The sequence below is a fragment of the Symphalangus syndactylus genome, chromosome 17 (genome assembly GCF_028878055.3).
Source record: "Symphalangus syndactylus isolate Jambi chromosome 17, NHGRI_mSymSyn1-v2.1_pri, whole genome shotgun sequence".
NCBI classification, from domain to species: domain Eukaryota; kingdom Metazoa; phylum Chordata; class Mammalia; order Primates; family Hylobatidae; genus Symphalangus; species Symphalangus syndactylus.
In genome coordinates, this window is record NC_072439.2 from 50,225,250 (window position 1) to 50,251,539 (window position 26,290).

The 26,290-nt window shown below is 36.1% G+C and overlaps 1 long non-coding RNA gene across 2 annotated transcripts; it reads right to left on the reverse strand.

Moving 5' to 3' along the window:
- Nucleotides 1-678: 678 nt before the first annotated feature.
- Nucleotides 679-24,288, reverse strand: LOC129466138 (uncharacterized). Of its 2 annotated transcripts, none has more exons than XR_008652082.2 (3): nucleotides 24,188-24,288; nucleotides 23,549-23,630; nucleotides 679-772 (listed from the first exon to the last, which is right to left on the reverse strand). It is a non-coding gene; the product is annotated as an uncharacterized lncRNA (long non-coding RNA). The 2 variants fall into 2 exon arrangements; XR_008652081.1 differs by lacking the exon at nucleotides 679-772 and adding an exon at nucleotides 18,571-18,716.
- Between the last annotated feature and the right edge of the window lie 2,002 nt (nucleotides 24,289-26,290).

Genomic DNA, 26,290 nt, shown 5'->3' on the forward strand with positions numbered 1-26,290 from the left:
TTATGTGAGGAAGAAAATGAGAGCTACTGGTGACGGAATTTAAACCCCACTTCTAGCTTGCTCTTTTGTTACTCTGCTCTTTGGCAAACTTGTGCCTTTCGCTGAAGAACACTGAAGCCCTACAAGTAAAAAATAAAAGTAAATTACATAAATAATAAAAAAAGTATGTTCCTGAGAAGGCAGTTAGTCACCTTTTATCACTTGAACATACTCATTGAGGTCTCACTGCCTACATCAAGGACATACGAAAAATCTTTTCAAACAGAATGCAATGGTCTTCCTAAGAGTAGATCAGGAAAATACATTTTTTTTTTTTTCCATTCTGCTGCATTTCCAGTGATATCCGAGCACCCCTGATGGACTGGCATCTTAGGGTTTTCCATTAAAACAGACTGCTGATTTGCCTCTGAATTTAGAGTTAAACTTGGATCCTGGAAATACAAAGATGAATAACACATAGCCTCACCCTCAGGGAACTCACAGATATTCCAAAATAGACTTTGAGACATTTATGCCCCCACAGAAATGAAGCAATACACAAATTTACTTTTGTTGTATGTTTTGTGAACAACCTAAATTTTCTTGCCCTTTAAAAACTATTGTTCTTTAAGCTAATGCTTTATAATAATTATTGATAGACATCATGCTAAATTCTATAAGGACAGTTTTATTATTTGACCCCATTTAATAATTTAATACTTAGCTCATCCATGTTCAGGCTCAAGACATTTTTCCTTCTCTGAATTTCCATACAGTAGCCTTTGCTCCTTTTCTAGGCAAAAAGAAAGAATCATGTTTTCCTCTTTAGAATATTATTATTCAGATTTTGCATCAACTACTGTGATTTTTGATCATCCCCTTAACTCTCAATAGCAGCTTGTATCTGGAAGGTCACTTATGAGCCTCTGCAGATCCCAAAGAGAAGTTTTTCTATTTGGAAAACAGTTTTTCAACATGAGTAAAATGACATTAGTAGCAATCCTCCAGGAACTATTGTATCGCTCTGAAAGATGGCACTTGCAGAGTTCAGGTCCAGGAAAATTTTGCTAAATACTCAAAGGCAACTTTCCTAGAATGAATTCATTTATTTTAAAAAATGTGAAACAGAGATAATACCATCTCCAGCTTATTTGGCGAGAGAGAGAAAATAACTTGTTTATAGTTATAAGGAGTTGGAACTAATTCTATGTCTTTGCTTCTGTTTGCCATATCCTGTCTAATTGTTAGGGTACGTGTACCCTTCTAAATACACTGTTTGCTTTGAATAAGATCTGAGTGAGAAACAGTTTCAGTTCACAGCCTGCGGAATCTATTTGCATCTCTAAGGAAATAGTTGTTTACTACTGTGTTGTCATTTGTTCAGAGCACAACACAGAAGTGAATTCCCATCAATATTCATAGTCCTGGTAGCCTCCAAAGGCTCCCTGTGTGATTGTGCTCCATTTAGCTCTAAATCTGTTTTCCCATATAGATTTAAACAAGAGAGCTAGGGAAATTTTGAAGTCTTTTGTTCTCAGTCACAGTCATATTTAAATAGTCCACTGGGTATGCAAGTATTGCCGATTCCTTTATTGCTTTGTTATGGTCTACCACAAAAAGATCCACCTTAGGGAAACATAACGCTTTTCTGTTTTTGTTTTTTGTTTTTTCATTTCTGATTGTGAAAAGTCATTACCTCTTCCTTTACTAGCTTAGTTATTATTCAATTTTGTTTTTTAAATGCATATAGTGGCAGGCATATATAATTATTTTCAAAGATGAGTTATAGCCTCCACTCCTACCCTCACCCCAGTGTTCTTACGCTTATTCAACAGGTAAACCTGAACTTACCTTGATTCTTCTTATTAAACACCACAAAAGTTTTGGTATGCCTATAATTATTAAATGAAAATATATAATGAGTTGTGTTGCTGCTAGCAGTGAATCTGTACAGCTAGCAGACTCCTCAGAGGCAAGAATTCGGCTGAAGGGCAGAAGTAGGTTTAAGGCAGAGGGAGAGACCAAGGCAAGTTTTAGAGCAGGAATGAAAGTTTATTAAAAACTTTTAGACCAGGAATGAAAGGATGTAAAGTACATTTGGAAGAAAGCCAAGCAGGGGACTTGAGAGATCCAAGGGCCCTGTTCAGCTCTTAACTTGGGATTTTATACATTGGCATGGTGCCAGGGTTTGCAGGGGGTTTTTTTCTCCCTTGATTCTTCCCTTGAAGCAGGCTGTCCACATGCGTAGTAGCCTGCCAGCACTTAGGAGGGGCCACATGCACAGTGTGTTTACTGAAGTTGTGCACATGCTTACTTGAAGCATTTCTTCCTTATCAGTCAAGCTTTCCTAGAGGTAGATCATATACCACTTAAACTCCACCATTTTGCCTGTTAGTGCGCATGCTTGAGGCCACTTGCCACTTGCCCAACTCCTGAGATCTTATTGGGACGCTACTGATCACCAGCTTCAGGTATTTTCTAGCTATTGGAGACTGCCTTTCCCTGGCTCTGGCTGCAACCAATTACGATTTTAAAGCGACAGTTTAACAACTGATTGACCATCACCTGATAGTTGCCTGACATTCCTTGTTGGGGAGCCCTTCTCCTACCCTGCTCATGTTTGCATAACTACCTTCTCTAACATGGCAGCCATAAGAACAGAGATAAAACACCTTTTAGGGTATATGTCAGGTCAATCAGAAGTAAGAATTCCTCTAAAAATTACATTCTATATATGTATGTTATTTTGAAGTACATATTCAGCAGACTGTAAACATGCATCCAACAGGTAAAAATTTGTTCTTCTCCTCTAATGAGAGGAATACTTATTAAAATTTTGCCTTCTTTCCCTTCATTGTGTAATTATTTTAAAATGTGTATATATACCCACAATAATTTTTATTTAAATAGTTATTAAAATTTCTAATCCCCCTAGATATTTATAAGCAACATTTTGTTTGGAAAATGATGTAACAGACCATAGTTAAAACTAAAGAAAATGGACTTAAAATTTAATGGAATAATATAAAGAAGTAATGAGGCTAGATACTAACTGAGGTTCTGGAATATACTTAGAGGGGCTTTTTTTAAAAAGGGATTTGTGCTATTTGCCTAGAATGCTTTAGGACATTTAAGCCTAACAATATATGGAAAAAAACAAGTAAATAAGATAGACATAAATACAAAATTATCTAATATAATCTTTTCAATATATATTTAAGATTCTGGCTCCAGTTCAGATAAAAGTAAGCATATGTCACCCTGTCTCTCCTGTTGAGTACAACGAATGACTACAACAGATATATTGAGCAGCTATCTGAAGACTCTGAAACGTTAAATGGTAGCAGGTAGAATGAAATAAGGAAATGAGTACTCAAAGTAAGACCAATTTAAGGGGGAGTTTCTTGTTTTTTTTGCCTCTGGTATCTCCCACAGTGGAATGAAACGCATCCCAAAGTTCAGAATTCTAGGCTGAATGTAGGCAGAAAGCTGTAAGAGAAGACCTCAATTTCCAGTCTCAGTCAGGAAAAGGAGTCCTTGGGCTCAGTTCCTGGGGAAAGTATAAAAATTTGACTGTGTTGCTTTTTGTTTTTTCCATCCCAGACCAAGGAAAATCTGGGGCAGTACTGTCACAGAGGTGAAAACAGTAACAGTGGTAGCTGGGCAGACACTTAAAACTCTGAGGGAAAGCAATCCTTCCCTCTGACAAGAGGGACCGTGGTCCTAAGAATGTGATGGAATATCCCAATTCTTTCTTTCTCTGTATACCCTGCTACTTGGCTTCAGTGGCAGACACGGTTGTGGAATGTTCACAGCAGAGAGGGAAAACTAAAGCCCTATCCTTCTAGACAGAAAAGCAGAATCAGGGCCTTTCGGAACCAAAAAGTGTCACAAAGACTGTAAAGAGGAGAGAATTCAAGAAAGTCATTCCATAAAGTTGTGTCTGAATTGTGGGTCTCCCCTACAAGCTACGTAAGCATGAATAAGAGCCTAACCAAAGACTCTTGAGAACTGATAGGTAGGCCATCCCCAAGGTCTCAGACTGTGGCTTCTGAATGTCACACACATGGGAGACAGCCAAACTACACTGCAAACTGTGAAAATTGAACCCACTTAGAACTATCGCTTACAGAAAGTGGTTTGGTACTTTTAGCTTAAATCTCCAAGTCTATGAACTTCTCTCTCTCTCTTTTCAATAATCTCCATAAGAATTAAATAAGACCCAGTCTCATAACACATATTAAGTATCCAAAATGAAACCCAAAACTAGTCAGCATAAGTAGAAGCAGGAATCAACAGATGCCAATCCTGTCATGATCCAGATGTTGGAATTAACTGATAAAAGTCTTTTTTTTTTTTTTTTTTTTTTTTAGAGACGGAGTCTCGCTCTGTCGCCCAGGCTGGAGTGCAGTGGCGCAATCTCGGCTCACTGCAAGCTCCGCCTCCTGGGTTCACGCCATTCTCCTGCCTCAGCCTCTCCGAGTAGCTGGGACTACAGGCGCCCGCCACCACGCCCGGCTAATTTTTTTTTTTGTATTTTTAGTAGAGACGGGGTTTCACCGTGGTCTCGATCTCCTGACCTCGTGATCCGCCCGCCTCGGCCTCCCAAAGTGCTGGGATTACAAGCGTGAGCCACCGCGCCTGGCCGATAAAAGTCTTTAAAGAAGCTATTATAGTCAAGCTTCAAGAAGTAAAGGTGAGGCCGGGTGCGGTAGCTCACGCCTGTAATCCCAGCACTTTGGGAGGCCGAGGCAGGCGGATCACGGGGTCAGGAGACGGAGATCATCCTGGCTAACACGATGAAACTCAGTCTCTACTAAAAATATAAAAAATTAGCCGGGCTTGGTGGCGGGCGCCTGTGGTCCCAGCTACTCAGGAGGCTGAGGCAGGAGAATGGCGTGAACCCGGGAGGCGGAGCTTGCAGTGAGCCAAGATCGCGCCACTGCACTCCAGCCTGGGCGACAGAGCGAGACTCCGTCTCAAAAAGGAAAAAAATGAAGGAAAAGAAAAATAAAATAAAGTAAAAAGAAGTAAAGGTGAATTTTTAAAAAGTGATGAAAATACAGAATGTATTCGCCAGGAAATAAATGATATTACAAAATAGGAATTTTAAAACAGAAAGGTACAAAAACTAAAACAAAAATTTCCTGGAAAGACCCAATAGCAGAGTAAAGAAGACAGAGTCAGTGAATTGAAGAAGTTTAGTAGAAATTATCCACTCAGAATTATAAAAAGAAAAAAAAGATTGAAAAAATTAAACAGAAATTCATGGATCTGTCACACAACAACTGGTGTAATATTTGTTTAGTCGTAGTGCCAGAAGAAAGAAGAAAACAAAGTGTAGGAGAAGAAGTGAAGAAATTATGGCTGAAAACGTAACCGAATTTGGTTAAGTACATAAACTTGCAGATTCAAGAAGCTCAGCTAACCTCAGCTAAAATAAACACAAATAAATCCATGCCCAGAAATATCACAATCAAATTTCTGAAAATTAACAACAAAGAAATCTTAAATGAAGCCAGAAGAAATGACATATTATTTATAGGAGACAATGATTAAATGACGGTAGACTTCTCATTAGAAACCATGGAGTCCAAGGGTACTGGGATGATATTTTTAAAGTAAAAGAACTATCAATATTCAGAGAAAATAATATTTAAGAATAAAGGTGAGATAAGCACATTCTCAGATACAGGAGGCCTAAGATAATTTGCTACCAGTATATCCGCTCTAAAAAAATGGTAAAGGAATATCTTGAGAGAGAAGAAAAATGATACTAGAGGGAAAGTGATAACTTTAAGAATGAAAGAACCACAGAAATGGTAACTATCTGTGTAGACAGACTATTTTTCTTCTCCTAAGTTCTTTAAAATATATGATGGTTGAAAGCAAAAAATTATAACCTTACCAGTATTAAAAGGTAAGTTTCTTGACATGATAAAGAGGCACATATGAAAAATCTACAGCTAACATCATATTCAATGTTGAGAGACCTAAAGACTTTCCCCTTTAAAATCTAGAACAAGGCAAGGATGTCTGCTTTCAACACTGCTATCCTGCTGTTTTGGTTGCTGTAGCCTTAAAGTATAGTTTGAGGTTGGATAATGTGATGCCTCTTTGTTCTTTTGCTAAGGATTGCTTTGGCTATTCAAGCACATTTTTGGTTTCATATGAATTTTAGAATAGTTGTTTTTTAATACTGTGAAAAAAAAATATTGGCAGTTTGGTAGGAATAGTGTTGAATGTATAGATTGCTTTGGACAGCATGGCCATTTTCACAATTTGGATTCTTCCAATCCATGAACATGGAATGATTTTCAATTTGTTTGTGTGATTTATGGTGTATTTCAGTAGTGTTTTGTAGTTTTTCTTGCAGAGATCTTTCACCTTCTTAGTTATTTTTATATATATTATATATATTCCTAGGTATTTTATTTTTCTGGTGGCTATTGTAGATGGGATGAGTTCTTGATCTGGCCCTCAGCTTGAACATTATTGGTGTATAGAAATGCTACTGATTTTTGACATTGGTTTTGTATCCTGAAACTTTACTGAAGTTGTCTATTAGTTCCAGGAACCTTTTGGTGGAGTCTTTAGGATTTTCTAGGTATAGAACAATATTGTCCACGAAGAGAGATAGTTTGACTTCTTCTTTTCCTATTTTGACACCATTTGTTTTTTCTCTTGCCTGATTTTTCTGGCTAGGACTCCCAAAATGTTCTAAAATTAGGTTGTGGTGATAGCTACACAGCTAAGTGAATAATCCCAAAACTTTACACTGGGGGCTGGGCTGGTGGTTCATGCCTATAATCCCAGTGCATTGAGAGGCCAAGGCAGGAGGATCATTTCAGACTGGGAGTTTGAGACTAGCCTGAGAAGCATAGCAAGACTCCATCTCCACAAAAAGATTTTAAAAAACAGCCTGCATGGTGGCACATACCTGTAGTCCTAGCTACTTGAGAGGCTGAGGCATGAGGATCACTTAGGCCCAGAAATTTGAGGCTGCAGTAACTTTGATCATACCACTACACTCTAGGCTGTGTGACAGAGTGAGGACCCTATCTCTAAAAAAAAAAAAAAAAAGAGAGAACAGAAACAAAACAGATACATCCTTTCTTGCTGAACTGAAATGTTAACTTTTGTTATAGACTAAATTCATAAATACTCTAGTGGTGGAGTACGGGGAAATGCTACCTGAATATATGATGCCTTGGAAACAGAAAACAGCAGAAGCAGGAAGATCACCCTCACCTTCCCTATCTCCAGAAACAAAACAACAATGAAAACTTAAATTGTACACTGTAAATGGGTGAGTTTTACGTTAATTATATCTTAACAAAACTATTTAAAACAAAACTGTTAGTCCAAGAATAAACTAAATGAATTCTGTCTCTTGAAAGCTTTAAAACTATCAGCCTCTACATTATGCTCTTTACTTGGAATTTCTAATTCTAACAAAGCCTGCTTACTTTCAGAATAACCCCAAATTCTAAATTATACAAGTCAACATTGATGGGTTGGTAGTAAAATATATCCCTGTTAATTTTAAAATCAACATAGAATCTTTAACACTGAAGTCACAAAGAGTGAACATGAAAATATTATTTAACAAAAAAAGTCTTAAGTGATGTTTCAAGTGGTCATATCGACGTTGTAACCAGACAACAAGTATTTTGCAGTGAAAGTGCTCATGTAAAATTTACTCGTGATGCAAACTTCCAGGGAGAGAAAAAATATAAAGAAACCTAGAATACAGAATAAAAGTCTAACATCATGGACCATTCTTGCCCATTACCATAGAGTAGGCACCCAATATATGCAGATGACTGGCTTTGGAGATAGATTTAAACTCATAAATGACACAGCCTTTCTTTGATTCAACAGGCTACATCAGCATGTATCATTCTTATAGAATGTTAGTGAATAAAAGAAATATCGACCATATAATGACAATGTTTATAGATTTTTTTTAAAAAAAGCTACTTACCCCATTAAAGATTATAGAACCTGCAAAATTCAAAGAGCTGGTTTAGAGTAGAATCAAGGGCTCCTGAATACTTGTCTATTTTCTTTCAACCAGTCTCGTTTGCCTAATTTGTTAAGTCCACTGGGTAAAAACGAATGTAAGTAAACCTTAGTATAACTTTAGAATTGACCCTGTCAGCTATTTTTTCATTGTGTGCAGCTGCTTAAATGGATTGTCTTCAGCAAAAAGCAATGTAAGTAATTGCATAGCATAAAAGTAAGTGTTAAATTATAATTAAATTATTCTGCAAGCCTATCACACTAAGTTTATGGCCATTTCATCATACTGCAGCAGCGCACAGAACAACAATTAGAGAGAAAGAAATGTTTTAAATTGAGATCTCAACTTTCTGAGGACTTGTCTCCTTGAAGGCATCTCCTAATATTATGTCATTACTTTTCATTTTAGTTTTTCAACTGTCAGCTTTTCTTTCATATATACATTTATTGCAAACCTTTTTCCTTGAGCAGATAGCCAAACACTGGAAGATTCCAAATTAAATGCTTCTTAGTTTGACTTAGCACAGAAAGGTCCTGATTTATTATTCAAGATTTACCAAGTGCTTTTCCTTGTCTCAGAGTTTTGCAATCATTTATTAGCTTTTCCTAAGGACTATCCCGTGAAGGTCATTTTTTGCATGTTTATTTGACAGACCTTAATTGAGAAAATTATTTTGACTGAGGTTAGAGAATAAGGTTAGTTCAAAGTCCGCAATAAAAAGCCAAGGTCATGTTTAGCACACTTAGTTTCACTTTAGTTCATCCATCTGATCTTTAACACAGAAGCACAAACTATTCATTTTGAAAATTCCTTGTTCTCCCAGCTGTTCCGAGAGCAGCAATTTTCCACAGGGGTCATCACTGCTCACACAGTGTCTTTTACTTAATCTGTATAAATCTCTACAAGATACAAGTACTCTTTAAGTACAAGTCTTAGCAAAATTGTGACAGTCATATCAATTACCTAGAAAGTATTCATGTGGGTGTACACACATGTATACAAAGGGGAATAATTTATTCAAAATGTATTCTTTCAACAATAATTTTGGGAAGTCTACTATGTGTCTGGTACAATACCAGGTTCTGAGGATACTAATGCAAATAAGACATAGTTCTTGCCTTTTTTTTTTTTTTTTTTTTTTGAGACAGAGTCTCGCTCTGTCGCCTAGGCTGGAGTGCAGTGGCATGATCTTGGCTCACTGCAACCTCCGCCTCCCAGGTTCATGCCATTCTTCTGCCTCAGCCTCCCGAGTAGCTGGGACTACAGGCGCCTGCCACCACGCCCGGCTAATGTTTTGTATTTCGTAGTAGAGATGGGGTTTCACTGTGTTAGCCAGGATGGTCTCGATCTCCTGACCTCATGATCCGCCCGCCTCGGCCTCCCAAAGTGCTGGGATTACAGGCGTGAGCCACTGCGCCCAGCCAGTTCTTGCCTTTAAGAAACTAAAAACCTACAGTAGAAACAAAAGAAAAAACAGCAAGCAGAAAATTTTATGTATATGTATGTATGATACACACACACACATATATATACACACACACCCCAGACACAACAACGAGAAATCTTAGTGACATTAAAATGTCCAGGGTGTTTATGGGACTTCCAATAAAATAATGGCCCAGAAATTGGTGATATCTTTGAGAAGAAAAGGACATATTGGTAACAGCTTTAGATTGGCATATTTTGTGGGTAAAACGTGTGAGATGGGAGCAGCTGACAGTCCATTTCTCCACATAGATCTCTTCTCTTCTTACTGGGCACTGAGACTCCGAAAAGGATACAGAATACAAAAAAATAAATTGGCATGCACTAATGAATGTCCACCTGAATGTTAACATAACTAAGAAGATTCTGCCTCATCTTCCATTGTCATCACTGACTGCAGGATAATCAGTGACTACATCCTTCATAATCCCAAATATTATGAAGACAATGACACGAATAAGTACTAGCAATATAGTATGTATAAACTGCTTAGCACAATGCCGAGCACAGAGTAACTGCTTAATAAATGTTAGCTATTTTTAGTTGTTATTTCTATCTCAACTAACTGTGTAAGTAGCTCTTTTCAAATGCACTGGCGCTGCCATCTTGATAGAATGAGTAAAGGGGAAATAAAGGAGGAAAACCATGATAACAATATTGGCATTTATGTTTTAATTGGAAAAATAATAAGATAGAATCAATTATATTTTGCCCTGTTTTGTGCTATTCATTGTACTAGACGTATATATTATTTACTTCTTACAACAATGAGGAAGGCAGGTAGACAACTTCATTTTACAGCTAAGAAAAGTAAGGGTCAAAGAAATTTAAATAATATCACAAGTCGATATAGCTAGTAAAAGGGACAACAAAATTGGATAATTTCTCCAAACTCCAATTTGTTTCTACAAAATCTCTTTTCAAATTCAGAAAATAGTAAAACCATGGTTTAATTCATGCTATATGCCAGACTTTATGTATAAGGTGTACGGAGGGAACAGTGACTCTTCAGATGTGGTCCATGGACTTCTGTGGCTAAAAACACAGAGGGAGATGGAAAAAATGGAAGCAATTGTAAAGCAAAAAAAAACAAGGTACTGTGGGAGCACATAATAGGAGCTTTAAGCCCTTGGAAAGAGTGATATCAAAGCTGAGACATGAAACATGGGTATAAATTAGCATTGATAACGTGCAAGGAGCTGAGTGATATAGGTATAGAGAGTAGTATGCGTGATGCTCCGAGACAAAACAGGGAAGCATGAGTTTGAGAGTAAGACTCTCCACCACAGGATGGGACTGTGATGTGGACAGAGGTCCAGGTCATGCAGAGACATTGAGAGTCTCTCGGAATGACCTGAGGATCATACAAAGCAATGGCTTCATTCCAACTTAGGATATGGAGCCTAGGACACATGTTAAGTAAGAGAGTAATCAGAATTATATTTTAGAAGTAATATTTTTAGTAAAAGAATAAATTAGAAGAAAATTGGCAGTCACATTTTGTTTTCATTAAACTGGCTTTTTAAAAAGCTATTAGGCTCATATAAATAATTAGTAGGTGAACATACCTACAAGTGAGAAACAGGCCGATGTGAAAACTGCTATGACTTATGCCATCTTTGAAGCTAAACAGGCTTGGCCTGACAAGATGTTCTGGTGAAGCTAACTGTGGAAGGCCATCTGTTTAGTGATCATTGAGGAGGTTTTAAAGAATAAAATGCATTTAGCACTCAGCTGGAATTCCGTGACAGGTTGCTTGCCACGGTTTCTACTTGTAAAGAGAGATTTACAACAGGGAAGGCAGTTCAGGTAGTTGAGACACAGCAATTTGCTAAAACATCCTAAAGCTGGTTCTGTTCCAAAACAAGAGAAAATGCCATTTTTTGTAATTCCAGACTTTTATTTCTGTTTCCAACTCCTAACCTAACACCTTACCTTTGGCAGATGATTTTGTTTCCTAATTCACAGAGATATAAGAGCAATTCTACCATATGAATCTCTTTAACTTCCCTCTATCACACATAAATATTCTATCCCCCTTTCCAGCTATTTATTATGTTTATTATACTTGAAGTAGAAGATAATCCTACCCATTGGCCAGGTCTAATAATCATTTGCCTTTATTCTCCTTCCATCCCCTCACTTTTGGATTAGGGCCTCACTAAACAATTTCCCCCTCTTTCTTCTATCTTCTGACCCTCCCCTTTTCTGCGATCTCTTTCCAAAGCCTATTAATATACTCAGGTCATATTCATAATAAAAAGAAAAAAAAGTCTTCTTTCATAAAGATGGAAATGTTGGCTGGAGTTTTATTTTACAGTACTTATGATTGCACCAGGATTGAGAGAAGACAGGAAAGGCGATGAAGAGGAAGGGAGAAATTTGCTTCCGTGATCTCATATGTTTTTCCTACTACTCTCTCTTTTGCCTTCCTTCTTTTAAACATCCTAGCTATTGCCTCATGCCCCACCATTCCAATTCATTCCACTGAAACCTAGACTCAAACCTTTTCATAGTTACTTCTCTTGCAAAGATAAGGCGTAGCCTCCTTCTTGAAGCTGTCTATTTGCATCAAAGTAGATAAATTGGACTTTACTAAAATTAAAAACTTTTATGGATCAAAGGATACTATTAACAGAATAAAAAGACAACCCACATAATAGAAGTAAATATTAGCAAATCATATATCTGATAAGAATTTAGTATCTTGACTATATAAAGAACTCTAACTCAACAACAAAACAAAATTTTAAAAATGAGCAAAGAACATGGGTAGACAGTTCTCTAAAGAAGATAAACAAATGGCCAATAAGTACATGAAAATATGCTTAGCATCTCTAATCAGGGAAATAAAAATCAAAATTATAAGACACTACTTTACAAATATTAGAATAGCAACTACTTAAAAAATAGAAAATAACAAGTGTTGGTGAGTATGTGGAGAAATTAGAACCCTTGTGCACCTTGCTGGTGAAAATGTACAAAGTGCAGCAACTGTGGAGAGCAGTATGACATTTGCTCAAAATATTAAACATATGATTTACCAATTTCACTTCTGGGTATATGTCTAAAAGGACTGAAAGCAGGGACTTGAAGAGAGATTTGTACATGCAGTTCATAACAGCATTATTCACAATAGCCAAAAGGTGAAAGCAATCCAAGTGTCCATTGATGAATAAAAGGATAAATAAAATGTGATATAAACATACAATAGAATATTTTCCAGGTCAAAAAAAAAAGGAAATTGGGACACATGCTACAACATGGATGAACCTTGAAGACAATATGTTAAGTGAAAAAAGCCAGTCATGAAGAAAAAAAAAAAAATACAAAGATTGTTCAATTCTACTTATACAAGGTACTAGAGTAGTCAAATTAACAGAGACAGAAAGTAGAATGGTGGTGGCCAAGGGCTGGGGAGAGGAAGAAACTGAGAATCAGGGTTGAATGCATACAGTGTTTCATTTTGGGAAGATGAAAAAGTTGTGGAGGTGGATGGCAGTGATGGTTGCACAACAATGTGAGTGTACTTAACAATATTGAATTGTACACTTAAAATTGGTCAATATAGTAAATTTTATGTTATGTATATCTTAGCACAACAAAAAATATTGTTTTCTTCCATTGTGCATGGTATCTTATTTTGTTTTATGGGCTTTTTTCTTTGTAAAGGTAAATACTGATATTCATAAGATCTTATTTTTTATTTTATATTATCATTTAAAAATTTTTTGTGGGTACATGGTAGGTGTATATATTTACGGGTACACGAGATATTTTGATACAGGCTTTCAATGTGAAATAAGCACATCATGGAAAATGGGGTATCCATCTCCTCAAGCATTTACCCGTTGAGTTGTAAACAATCCAATTACATTAAGTTATTTTAAAATGTACAATTAAGTTATTATTGACAATAGTCACCCTGTTGTGCTATCAAATCGTAGATCTTCCTCATTCTTTCTAGTTATTTTTGGTAACTATTAGCCATCTGTACCTCCCCCACAACCCTCAATAACCTTCCCAGCCTCTGGTAGCCACCCTTCTACTCTCTATGTCCAAGAGTTCAATTGTTTTAATTTTTAGATTCCACACAGAAGTGTGACCATGCAATGTTTGTCTTTCTGTACCTGGCTTATTTCACTTAACACAGTGATCTCCAGTTCCATCCATGTTGTTGCAAATGACTGGATCTCATTCTTTTTTATGGCTGAATAGTACTCCATTGTATATACCACATTTTCTTTATCCATTCCTCTGTTGATGGACACTTAGTTGCTTCCAAATCTTAGCTATTGTAAACAGTGCTGCAACAAACATAGGAGTGCAGATATCTCTTAGATACACTTATTTCCTTTCTTTTGGATATATACCCAGCAGTGGGATTGATGGATCATATGGCAGCTCAATTTTTAGCTTTCTGAGGAAACTCCAAACTGTTCTCCATAGAGGGTGCACTAATTTAAATTCCCACCAGTAGTGCACAAGGGTTCCCTTTTCTCCACATACTCACCAGCATTTGTTATTGCCTGTCTTTGGATATAAGACATTTTAACTAGGGTAGGATGATATCTCATTGTAGTTTTGATGATCAGTGATGTTGAGCACCTTTTCATATGCCTGTTGGAAATTTGTATGTCTTCCTTTGAGAAATGTGTTTAGATCTTTTGCCCATTTTTAAATGAGATTAATAGATTGTTTCCTGTAGAGTTGTTTGAGTTCCTTATATATGCTAGTTATTAATTCTTTGTCAGATGGGTAATCTGCAAATATTTTCTCCCATTTTGTGGGTTTTCTCTTCATGTTGATTTTATCTTTTGCTGTGCAGGAGCTTTTTAACTTGATATGATCCCATTTATCCAGTTTTGCTTTGGTTGCCTGTGCTTGTGGGATATTACTCAAGAATTTTTTCCCCAGACCAATGTCCTGAAGATTTTCCTCAATGTTTTCTTGTAGTAGTTTCATAATTTGAGATCTTAGACTCAAGTTTCTAATTCTTTTTTAAGGTTTTTTCTTTTTTCATTATACTGTAAGTTATGGGATACATGTGCAGAACGTGCAGGTTTCTTACATAGGTATACACACGCCGTGGTGGTTTGCTGCACCCATCCACCCGTCATCTACTTTAGGTATTTCTCCTAATGCTATCCCTCCCCTAGCTCCCCACCGCTCAACAGGCCCTGGTGTGTGATGTTCCCCTCCCTGTGTCCATGTGTTCTCGTTGTTCAACTCCCATTTATGAGTGAGAACATGAGGTGTTTGGTTTTCTGTTCTTGTGTTAGTTCGCTGAGAATGGATGAGTTCATGTCCTTTGCAGGGACATGGATGAAGCTGGAAACTATCATTCTCTAATTCATTTTGATTTGATTTTTGTATATGGTGAGCAAAAAGCATCTATTTTTATTCTTCTGCACATGGATTTTCAGTTTTGCCAACACCATTTATTGAACAAACTGTGTTTTTCCTACCACCATTTATTGCAGAGACTATATATTCTTGGCACCTTTGTTGCAAATGAGTTCACTGTAGGTGTACGGACTTGTTTCTGGGTTCTTCATTCTGTTCCATTGGTCTATGTGTCTGTTTTTGTAACTATGATATTGGAAGAAAAGTTTCATTAGCTTACCAATGATTGTGCATAAACACAATTTGTACCTTTTTCACAATCAGTGGGTGATATTCAAACTAGAGTCTAGCAAAATATTCAGAGTTCCTAGTACTATCTGTGGTGAAAAATAGTTCTAACAACATGTATTGTAAGACTAAAATTGTATTGTAAAGGCCATAAATGATATTGCAACTACTGTACTTATCTATTACTGAGTTTCTGTCAGCATATTAAGGAAGTGTTCATTGGAAATTAGAACTAGAGTGGAAATAAGTTTTGTTTATTTGCCTGCATCAGAAGATAAGCAATATTACCCTAATTTTTCCGTGTAACTCTTTGACGACTGTTATTTTATACAAATAAAGAGACATCCCTGTCACCAAAGAAATGATAGCTTAATAATGGTAATAAAATACCTGGCTTCTTTATTTTTAAAAAATATGCCAAAATAATGACACTTTGTCTAGAAATGCATCCACAAGAACTAAACTTATAAAGACAGGCCTAGAAGGATGTCCATCAAACTCAACATACTCAGAAGGGATTTGATTGGTGTGGGCAAGCAAAATACTTCCACAAAAAAAGTAATGATTTATTATTTCATAATTTATAGTAGATATATGTTTATTATTCTTTATCTTTTTGTCACAAATCTTTAATAATAAAAAACAATAAAATCCCATGTTTAAATTCTTTTCCTTTGCAATTGTGACCTCACTTCTTGCTTCTTGGGTCATTAAGGGAAATCTAAAGTCAATCTAAGTCTTTTTCTTTTAGGAAGATCTGCTCTATCCACAAGCTTTTGGAATATTCTTGATATAGTTGATGTTAATTATAATATGTCTATATGTAAATGTTTTATTTTAACTATAAGATGTCTACATGTAAATGTTTCCGTATTTATCCTATTTGTCATACTAGGAATCTCTTCAATATGATTTATTTATTTTGCTCTAGTTCTGAAAAATTGTGCATGATTATGTATTCAACACTTTCCTCTCCATCTTTTGTATCCTAATATTTAGATTTTGATGTTTCTAGTACTAAATTTTGTACACCTTAACTTTTAAAATTTCTCTCTTAATTCCTGCTAATTCTTTTCATGAGAGTTTGTTGACATGATACTCTCATTTATTCATTTTCAGGTGTAATTATTCATTTTTAATGTTTTAATTATTTTCTTTCTACATCCAAGTTTTCTACTTTGTGTTTCTTTAAAATGGCTTGCACTTCCCTCATTTTGTTACTATTCTGTAGTATTAGAGGATAGTGTTTTTATTTTTAATTCTTGATTTGATACTTTAATTAAGCCTGGTTCATCTAGTCTGACTTGCCCATTTTATTGACTCTCCTATTTCATGATTCTGCCTACAAAAGTCTGACACCATTTGCCAGCACATCTTCACTGGGCATATCCAGTATCTTGCTGGTAATGTGTATAAGGTAGAGCACGTACTGCTCTTGGCCTGGTTAAAGGTGGGAGAGATACACCACGGGGCAGAGGCTGAGGAGCCATTGTCTGCCCCCCGACCCAACAGATAGCACTGGTTTTCAGGGAACCCTCTGCTGTGACACAGCTCTCTCCCAGAGCCTGCCTTCATTGTCTGGTTATTTACAGCTGGGTGAGGGTGGTGGCAGGAGAGGAGGGGATGAGGGCTTGTTCAGAAGCTGGCCTTCCAGTCTGTGTGGTCTTAAGCCTCTCTGATGTCACCCTACTGACCCCAGTGGCCCTACGCAGTCACAGCTGCTTTTCTATCAAAAATGAGGAGGAAGTGAGCATCTATGCAAGCCAGTGTGGCACCATGAGAAAGGAGCACAATTGAATGCTCTTCCCCTAAGTAGTTTCTATGCTGTGCGTGCAAAACTTTTCAGTCCTGCCAGCTATTTCTCTCCATACAAGCACAAAACCACCTCTCTCTGCCCAGTGTTTTCTAACAGTCTTGATTTAGTTCTTCAGACCCACGCTTTTTGTCATTTAATTCCTGTGTCTTTTCTGGGGTTGAACTGGGAGAAGGAATAAAGTAAGCAGCGGCAAAGTCTGATAGAGATTCAAACATTGCCAAGCAAGATTACTTGGACATGGCATTGTCTGCATTCAGTTTATTTTGCTAAAACGCACAAACAAGCAATGCAAATAATTCATGCAAGTAGAAAAGGGGACACAGCTCCACAATGCCTCCCTAGTCTCTCATGGAGGGTACTTGAAGTCTAGTCAGCGAAACAGTGAAGGGGAGTGCCCATTCACCAGAGCAGCCCACAGCAAGGGCTCACTGGCTTTCACCATTACCTCCAACAAGGTTCTACCTACATATAAAAGGTCCCTTGCTATACCTGTGCTGTCTTCCTGCTTCATAGGGCCAGTAGTAATCTGTAGCCTGTGATCTATTTCTATAGTGGCAGTAACCCTAATTATTTATTTCATTTTTTATATTTCTATTTACCAACCACTCAAGGTCAGAAGTCCTATTCATTATTTCTGTATCTCTAATAGTTTGCATTTTGTAGCACTCAGTGGGCATTCATTTTTGTTATTGTTTTGTTGTTTATGAGCAAATGGAGGAGAGTGTCATGAGTTAACATGGTAAGTGTTAAATAGTTGAAATCTCAATTAAAAAATGAGATGTCTATCTGTGAAGCAGTCACTTCTGAGGTATCAGTCTTCACAGGAATTTTACTCTAGAGTTTGGAAGTAGGGGTGTTCTGCAAAGCCAAAAGGAGAATCCAGAAGTCGTAAGAAACTTAGAAGCATGGGGGAAATCAACAACAGAAAGTATAGACAAGTTGTCAGGGTTCTGTACAGAAATTTAAGGGAAAAGCAGAGTCGAGTTTGTTCAGGTCAATGAAAAGAATTGTAGGACCTCAGTAGATTGACTCTAGGAAACAAACACAAAACATTAAAAAAAAAGAAACTGCCAAAGCAACATCTGAAGTGACCCCTAACCTCTCTTTTTTCAGGGCTGAGCCTAGGTAACCACTGAGTGGGCAGATCTCTCACCTAAAAAAGGTGAGAGCAGAACTGAAAACATCAAAGTAATTATTGATAAGAAAGCGTGCTTTGATGTATTGCCCTCTTCCCAACCATTTCCACTATGAGCCTCTAGCAGTTTGAGATGATGCAGCAATAATGTCTGGGGGAGAGGTTAGCACAATTTCTCCCCTAATTGCAAGGTAGATAAGAAAATATTTAATATTTTCCATGCAGTGTTAGAAAGTTTTCCAGTCTCTAAAATTCTATATCTACATTCAGATTTAATGAGGCTATTAACTAAAGTTGCTTCATGTTGGAGAGTTGTTTATAAAGCACATATAAAAGATAAACTAAATGATGGGTATATACAATCAAGTAAAGGGTCATTACCCTCATTTGAACAACCAATATACAGCAATTAATGCGGATTTCTCAGTTTAGAAATATTTTTAAAGAGCAGGACTAAATTACTAAGGGAAAAGTTAATTAGTTACTTCTGACTTGTGCTGGGCTGGATTGTTATGCAATCTTTTGAGGTCATCTTTAGAAACAAGATATTCATGTGTCCAAGGTGCTAAGCCCATCCGCTTGTTCTTGGGGTTCTAATTAACTTCCATGCTGGTTTGATTAACACTGGCATTTCCTTTTTCCTAGAAGAAAGCAGCTTCTGTATAAAAGAGCATAACTGACTCACTTTTGGTTAGAAGGCTTGATAATTACAGAATTTTTTTATGTGATAACAATTTTTTTTGCATGGACTTTGTAATACATGACTTTTGTAACTTATATTGAGTTATTACATAAATGCACATTTTTAAAACTTTCTTCTCAAAAGGCCAAAGAGGAACTTTTACTATGTTTTTGTGAAAGAAGGCATGAGAAACAACATAAAATAAGTAATTTCATTTGTTCTCTGCTTATTATAATTGTAATATTAAAATAACCAGCATATTTTATTTTTCATGTCTACTTGAATAGCCTATGCAACATAGTCACAATGATTTCTCAATTCCTTAACTTATCTTCGGGGTCCTACCATCTCCATTCCAGCCACCTGTTCTAATAGTTCTTCCCTGGAAATTTCATCTAATCATGCTCTTCTGCCAGTATCACTAGATCAACCTCTCTACTTTATGACCACAGTGACCATCTTTCCTTACAGTGAGAATGGCATAATTAGTGTTTCTAGTGGTTCTTAGAGTGAGTTGGAGAGGAAAGAAGATCACTCAAAAGGCCATTTTAGTAATAGAAAATAAAATAAATAAATAAACCAAAGTCATAGTGATGAGAAGGTGAAAAATGGGAGTAAGAAATATTGTGTATGTAGAAGAGACAGAAATTGGTTGAAGAGCAAATGTGGAAATTAGAAGAAATGAGTGTTCTAGTTTTCTACTGCTGCATAACAAATTACCACAAATTTAGTGGCTTAAAACAACACATATTTATTATCTCGAAGTTTCTGTAAGTCACAAGTTTGGGCATAGCTTCATTGGGTACTCTGCTCAAGGTTTCACAAAGCTGTAATCAAAATGGTGGTTGGGATGTATTCTCATCTGGAAGCTCAACTAGGGAAGTATTCACTTCCAAGCTTCCTCAGGTTGTTGGTAGGATTTATTTCTGTTTGGCTGTAAAATTCATGGCAGCTTACTTCTCCAAAGCCGGAAAGGGAGAGAGTATCTGCTATTTCCTGTGTCTTATTTTGGAAAAGGCTTAGAGCCTCTTTTGAAGGGCTCACATGATTAAGTCAGGCCAACCCAGGATAATCTCCCTTTTTATTAACTAAAAATCAACTGACTGAAGACCTTAGTTACATCTAAGCTTTCCCTTCACCTTTGCTATATTCTACTGGTTATAAGTGAGTTACAAGTTTCACTTGCATGAAAAAGGAGATTACAAAATGTTGTGCATTTCACGGGGTGGGAATCACAGGCATCATTTTAGAATTCTGCCTATACAGAAAGAAAAAAACCCACAGATCTAAATACTTATCCTGGCTGAATGAGGATATGGAGGTACTTGTGAAATGAGACAAAAAATTAACATAAACAGGCTTGGGAGAACAGATGTTAATACTTTCATTAAGATGACAAAAACATAAGAAGAGTTGCCCAGAGGAACTGAAAATAAGATGGAACGAAAGGTGGAGGTCCTAATTCAAAATACTGATTTACCCACAGAGGGTACATTTTAAGTTATCATATTAGGATCTCATTAAAGAACAGAATAAAGAACAGAAAGAAATTTGGGAGCAGGAGGCAGGGAATAGAAATCGGTAAAGAAAAGAGTAAAGTAATTAGAGATTCAAAGTAGATTAAATATCATGCTGTGTTTGAATAAAAATGACTAAAATATAGGAGAAAATTTAAGAAAGCATGCAGATATATAGCATGCAGGCCAGTGGGTTTTAGACTTATGTGTGCTTTTCTTAGGAAAGCTTCTTAAAGAAGGTATACAGATTAGGAATACAGACATAAAACTTTTTGTTCATAGATGACATGATCTACGTATAAAATTCAAAACAACAAAAATATGGAACTAGTAAGTGATTATAGCAAGGTTGCAGAATACAAGGTTAATATACAAAAGTAAATTACTTTCCTATAAATCAACAATGCATAAGTGAAATTCGAAAATAAAAACACAATACCATTTTTATTAGCATGCTAAAAATGAAATACTTAGGTATAAATCTAACATAATATAAAAAAAACATATATGAGAAAAACTACAAACTCTGATAAAATAAATCAAGGAAGAGCTAAATAAGTGGAGAGATATTCCATGTTCACAGATAGGAAAACTCAGTATTGTCAATATATCAGTTTTTACCAACTTAATCTATAAATTCAGTGCAATCTTAATGAAATTCCAGGTGGTTATGGTTGAAGAATATCATACAAATATGAGTAAAATGGCCATATTAGTCATTTACAGGCACATTTTCAATGTGTTATGTGTGATTTTTATAATTATTTTATTCTACTCTATTTGCTTTGATCATAGTAACTGAAATTTTACATCTATTGACTCTTAAAGTAAAAATTGTTTGCATTTTGTATGTACTTGTCTATTATTTTCAATTCTCAAGTAAAATTCATGATTATCATATTTTAATAAAATATCATTTGACAGTGGGTTGGGAAATAAAAACTGGTCCTTCACCTCACAGACAGTTTCAGAAGCACTGCTCCAGAATATAAATAAGGACTTATAGGAGAGGCTAAAAGAGGGAGGGAATAGAGAAGTCTAGAGACAGGGAATCAGGTGAAATTGAAAAATGGGGTCAAGAAAGAATAAAGGGAAAGGGAACAGTTGGAAGGGAAGAAGGGTAAAGTCACAAAGTAGAACCTTAGCGTTCATTTTCCATCTCATCATTTCCAAGTAATTTCAAGATTCAAGATATTGCCATACGTAAGGGACAATATGGGAAGGTGATAAAGGAGGCCATTGATGTTGAAGTTGAAGCTAGTTTGGTAGATGATAGCAGTATGGACAATAAAGTGTCTAAGGAATAATCCCTGCAAATCATAAAAATAAAATAATAAATTAAATGAAGAATATAAGGAGAACTTGAAGCTAGCATATCATGTCAAAAATGGGGAAAGAAAAGCAACCACCAGATATCATCAACTTCAAGGAAGGAGGCATTGTTAGATGGTGGTTGTAGAATAATGGTGTGGAAGAAGCATCAAGGAATAAGGACGAGGCATCTCCTTACATGCACCTTGAGTTGCAGAAGCAGAAAAGAATTTACTTCCAGTGGAAGGTCATCTTATAGAAATGGAACCTCCAGGAGAAAGTTGTGCTCCCATTTCAGGGAATTGAAGCACCATTAGAAAAAAAGATTCAGGTAGAAGAAGTTTGTTCTAGAAGTAATGCTTCCACCTCACACAGGGAAGGGGGCAAGGAAAAGTCCAGTTTATAAAGTAGGCATGTTGGGGAAGGTTGGGCAAGTTGCATCAGCATAAATTTCATGGATACTCAAGGATAATTTCCTTAAGCAAATAGGTGAACTATATGGATAAAAATACTGGCGTTCAGGGGAGGTAAGAAATCATGGGAAGATTTACTGAAGGGATAGGTAAGTAGCAAGAATTTTATTTTAGTGAATTTTATGCCAGTAGAAGTAACAATGATGGCCCTCTATCCAGATGTGACCAATGTAATTACAGGGGTCCTTGTCAGAGGGATGCAGGAGGAGTCAAGAGTCTGAGAAAGAAACTCTGATGAAAACAGAAGTCAGAGTGATGTAGTTGCTTGTTTTGAAGATTCCTTAAAAACCAAGGAATACAAATAAGTGGCCTCTAGAATATGGAAAAGGAAAGAAAAAGGATTCTCTTTTAAAGCCTCTAGAAGAAATGCAATCCCATCAAGGCTTTGTTTTAACCCAGTGAAACTCATTTCAGACTGATCATCTCCAGGGCTATAAGATAATGTGTATTGTTTTAAGACATTAAATTTGTAGTAATTTGTTACAGAAGCAATAGAAAACTAGTACATGTCATTACATTTTAATTTAAAATTTTAATTACAATGATAAAACCACAACCTCCACTTACGCACACACACAAATCACATACACACACATGCACAAATATATACACAACACATACACACTCAATCACAGAAGACTGCAAAATCCTGCACTGCAACCAAGATGTCAGCCAGTGTAAAAATTATGCCATCTTGCCTACTTGTTTTTTCTGAATTTTCAAGTTTTACATAAAGTTGGCAAATTCAAACATTCATTTCTATATAATTAACTAAAAATTATAATCAATGAATGAATGCAAAACAAATACAATCCATCTCCTAATCCATCTTAAGGTTAAAGTGTAAGATACTTAAAATTATCATTTAAAAGAAAAACTCTCCAATAATTTCAATGTAACAACACAAAAATGTGTAAGGACATGACTCTTAAAAAGAGATAGAAATCATTACTGAGAACTTTTAAACCTCTTAGAAGTTTATTGATTTTAAAAATTAGCAGAAACATTACTACTGAGAGATACACCCAAGAGACTTTGCACAAAACATCTGTTTTTACCAGCTTTGGTGTTCAGCAATAAAACCTTCCATTGTCCCAAGGCAAGGCCGTAGGAAATGCCCACCAACAGTTCCAACAGTCATTATGTATGTACTGTGTTCTCATCTCTGCCCTAAGGAAGTTAGACAGCAACCCAGTAATTTTTTTTATTTACATACTTATTGAAGTCACACAGGTAAAACGTTTCCGAATGTGTTTTCAGAACACGTTTCATTTTAGTACTTTCAAATGTTGTGAGGATAATTGTTAGGGGAATGAAAAAAATATAGGAGCTCAGTCTGAGAATAAAAATCTGTTTTGGCATTTTAATGTCTAAAGACTCGGGAAGTGCCAAATGTTTGCTAATCGAGAAGCAGTAGAAATTCACAATCAGTCCCCAAAATATAAAACAATTCTATTCACTGTAAAAATATGTTTACTGCATTTACTTACCGGCTGTTTAGCACAAATGTTTTTTGTCCCAAAGTGGAAAAGCTGGCAATCCTTTAATTTCCAAAGTGCTCATAGAGTGCAGCTGTGGATACACAAGGCATTTGTTAATGGCATATCAAGGTATCATTTGCTTCCCCTTTTGTCGGATACCGCCTTTATTTGAAGTCAACAGAAGCCCTTTCTCTTTTCCCTCTGGCACCATTTGTGGTTATTGTGTTTTCAGAGAATGCACACAGCATCAAGATATGGACTGATTTTGTTTTGAACCCATTCAGATGCAATGCTGACATTTTATGGTAACTTTATATTTTTTGCTCTCTAATGTTCCATAGTCTTCAAAAATAGCCCAGAGAATTGCATGTGGGATTCATCGACATTAAAATATCTGCTACCCAGAGTAAAATTCCAACAATAACAAGTTTATAACAACTCAAAGAGCATACCTTGTACTTGAAGGAATTTCATCATCCTTTTTAAAGGCACTTTCTTTAATCGAACCATAGTCTCACCTCTCTTATTGGATTCCAAATTTCCTTTTTAAGTATGAATATTTAGGGGTCAGTGGATTAGCCCTTGCTGATGTAATCTCAGCCTCTCAGTGAATACATATTGACCGGAGAAAAAGATTATCTTACTTACATATATAGGAGCCATGATTCCAGGAATCAGTAAAATAATTCTATTGTCCATAAAACTGAATCAAGATTATAGCCGCTTTGACTCCTCCTGTGGAACCTTTGGAAAAGGTTTAGTGTGTTGAAAAGAGAGAGAAAAGGAAAATTAGTGAAAAGAGCAAATATTTTGTGCTGTCTCAACATTCAGTAAATTGTACCGTGTGCACAATTGCTTTAGAAGGAAGCAAATGACAAAGGTATTTAAAAGGTTAAGCCTAGAAATGTACTTGTGGGTGGTATGACCTTGATCATTTAAATCAGGAACATCACCATGTTATCTGAGGTTCAGCCTGCCAGCACAGCAGGTGCTGGCTAAATAGTTGCTCAAGGTTTCTTCAAATGAGAGGACATCACTCAGAAACGCAACCTTTTTTAGCTTCTACCAATTTGACACCCTCTCACTTACATGTTGCTACCACCTCTTCTTAAGACTTCAAAGAAACCACTAAAATAACCACTATAGAAGTCTTAGGAATCATTACCTAGAGTATCAGATTCATCCGAAAGAGTTCATATATATGATTAGTAATATTCTTCTGAGTAAAACAAAAAGTTCAAAAGGATGTTTGATGAACAGGTATTTAGGGTACTTATTTTTAAGGCCACTTTAAACTTCAGAGTAACTCTCTAAGGGAAATAAAACTTCTATTAAAGCTTTAATTAAGTTTAAAAAGAGCTCTAACAGAAAAATGTAACAGCCACACTGCTGCTGCTGACTCTAGGCATCGAGACCTATAAAAGAGTATTTAAGAAGCAGAAGTGGGGCTGGGGCTTTCAGAGATGTATTGATTTAAATTTGTGCATCCACGTTGTATTTTCCAGCCACTATGTTCATGCAAGTCTACAGAATAGAATACTCAGGAACATTAAGCATGCTGTGACTATTTTTTCCCATCACTTTGTTTTTTATAAGCCTAGAAGCTTTATCATCCCTTCAGGTCCTGGTTATGAGTGATGATGAAGCATATCATTGTCAGTGCTGTCAGATCAAGAAGGAAGAAGTTTCAAAACTAATAAAGTGTATGTTTACATGGTTCAAGGAACATATACCATGCAGAAAACACATATAAAAACACATACAAAACCCACCTATCCTTCTGGTCTCATTATTCCCCCAAGTTTTTCTTAAAGATAATCAACACAACAAATTTTGAAAGATTGATGACATATCAAAGAATCAAATTTGAACATAATCCAAACCCAGAGTCCACAGTGTGTGTTTGTGTATGTGAAGGCAGAAGAGGGGAGGTGGAGGAAAACAGGGAGAGGTGGGATGCGAACTCTTGTTGTGAGAAGAGCTAGACACCTGATGTACTCTTTCATTTAGCCTTCTAACTGACGGATCAAATGAGAAACTGTTTTGCTCTGTTTCTGAACTGATTGACATTTTAATTATTTTACAGCTGGAGGTGTTAATCACACCAGAGAATGAGGGGATAATTCCCAGCTGGTAAAATTTCACGCGATAGCTTGGCATGCACCAACATGCAGATAGTTTAAATTATTTGTTGAAGAAAAAAAATCAATATTTAAAACCTCTTCACAAATTAAACCAGCAACAATACAGCTATACTTCAAAACCTCCTTACTTATGATTTGCACTTCCTATTTTTGACTCTCAGAGAGTCAAAACACCTTATGAATCTGAGAAATTCACAAATTTAAATGTTACTGATCTGAAAACTGTGAGAGGATTAAAAGAAATTAAGATAATTGAATTTGGTTTCGTTTATAAAATGTAAACTTTATTGCTGTTCAAATTCTGTTGCATTATTTTTAATGTAAGCCTCTCTCTTAGAAGGTCCGTGTTGTTTGGTAATGATTAAAAATCTTAAAAGATGTGCTTAACTCAGAGAAATATTTGTGTTAGTTCTTCACATACTTATCTGATCATAAGAATAACGCGGAGTGTTATTTCAGACTCTCTTTAGAGTTTCTGATTTGATAGCTCCAGAATAAATGCTAGGAATCTGAATTATCAGAAATGATTCTGGGTGGGTGATGCTTAAAATCAGACAAGTATGGAAAACACTGAAATGCGTATTCTGATTTTTAAATTAAATTTCAT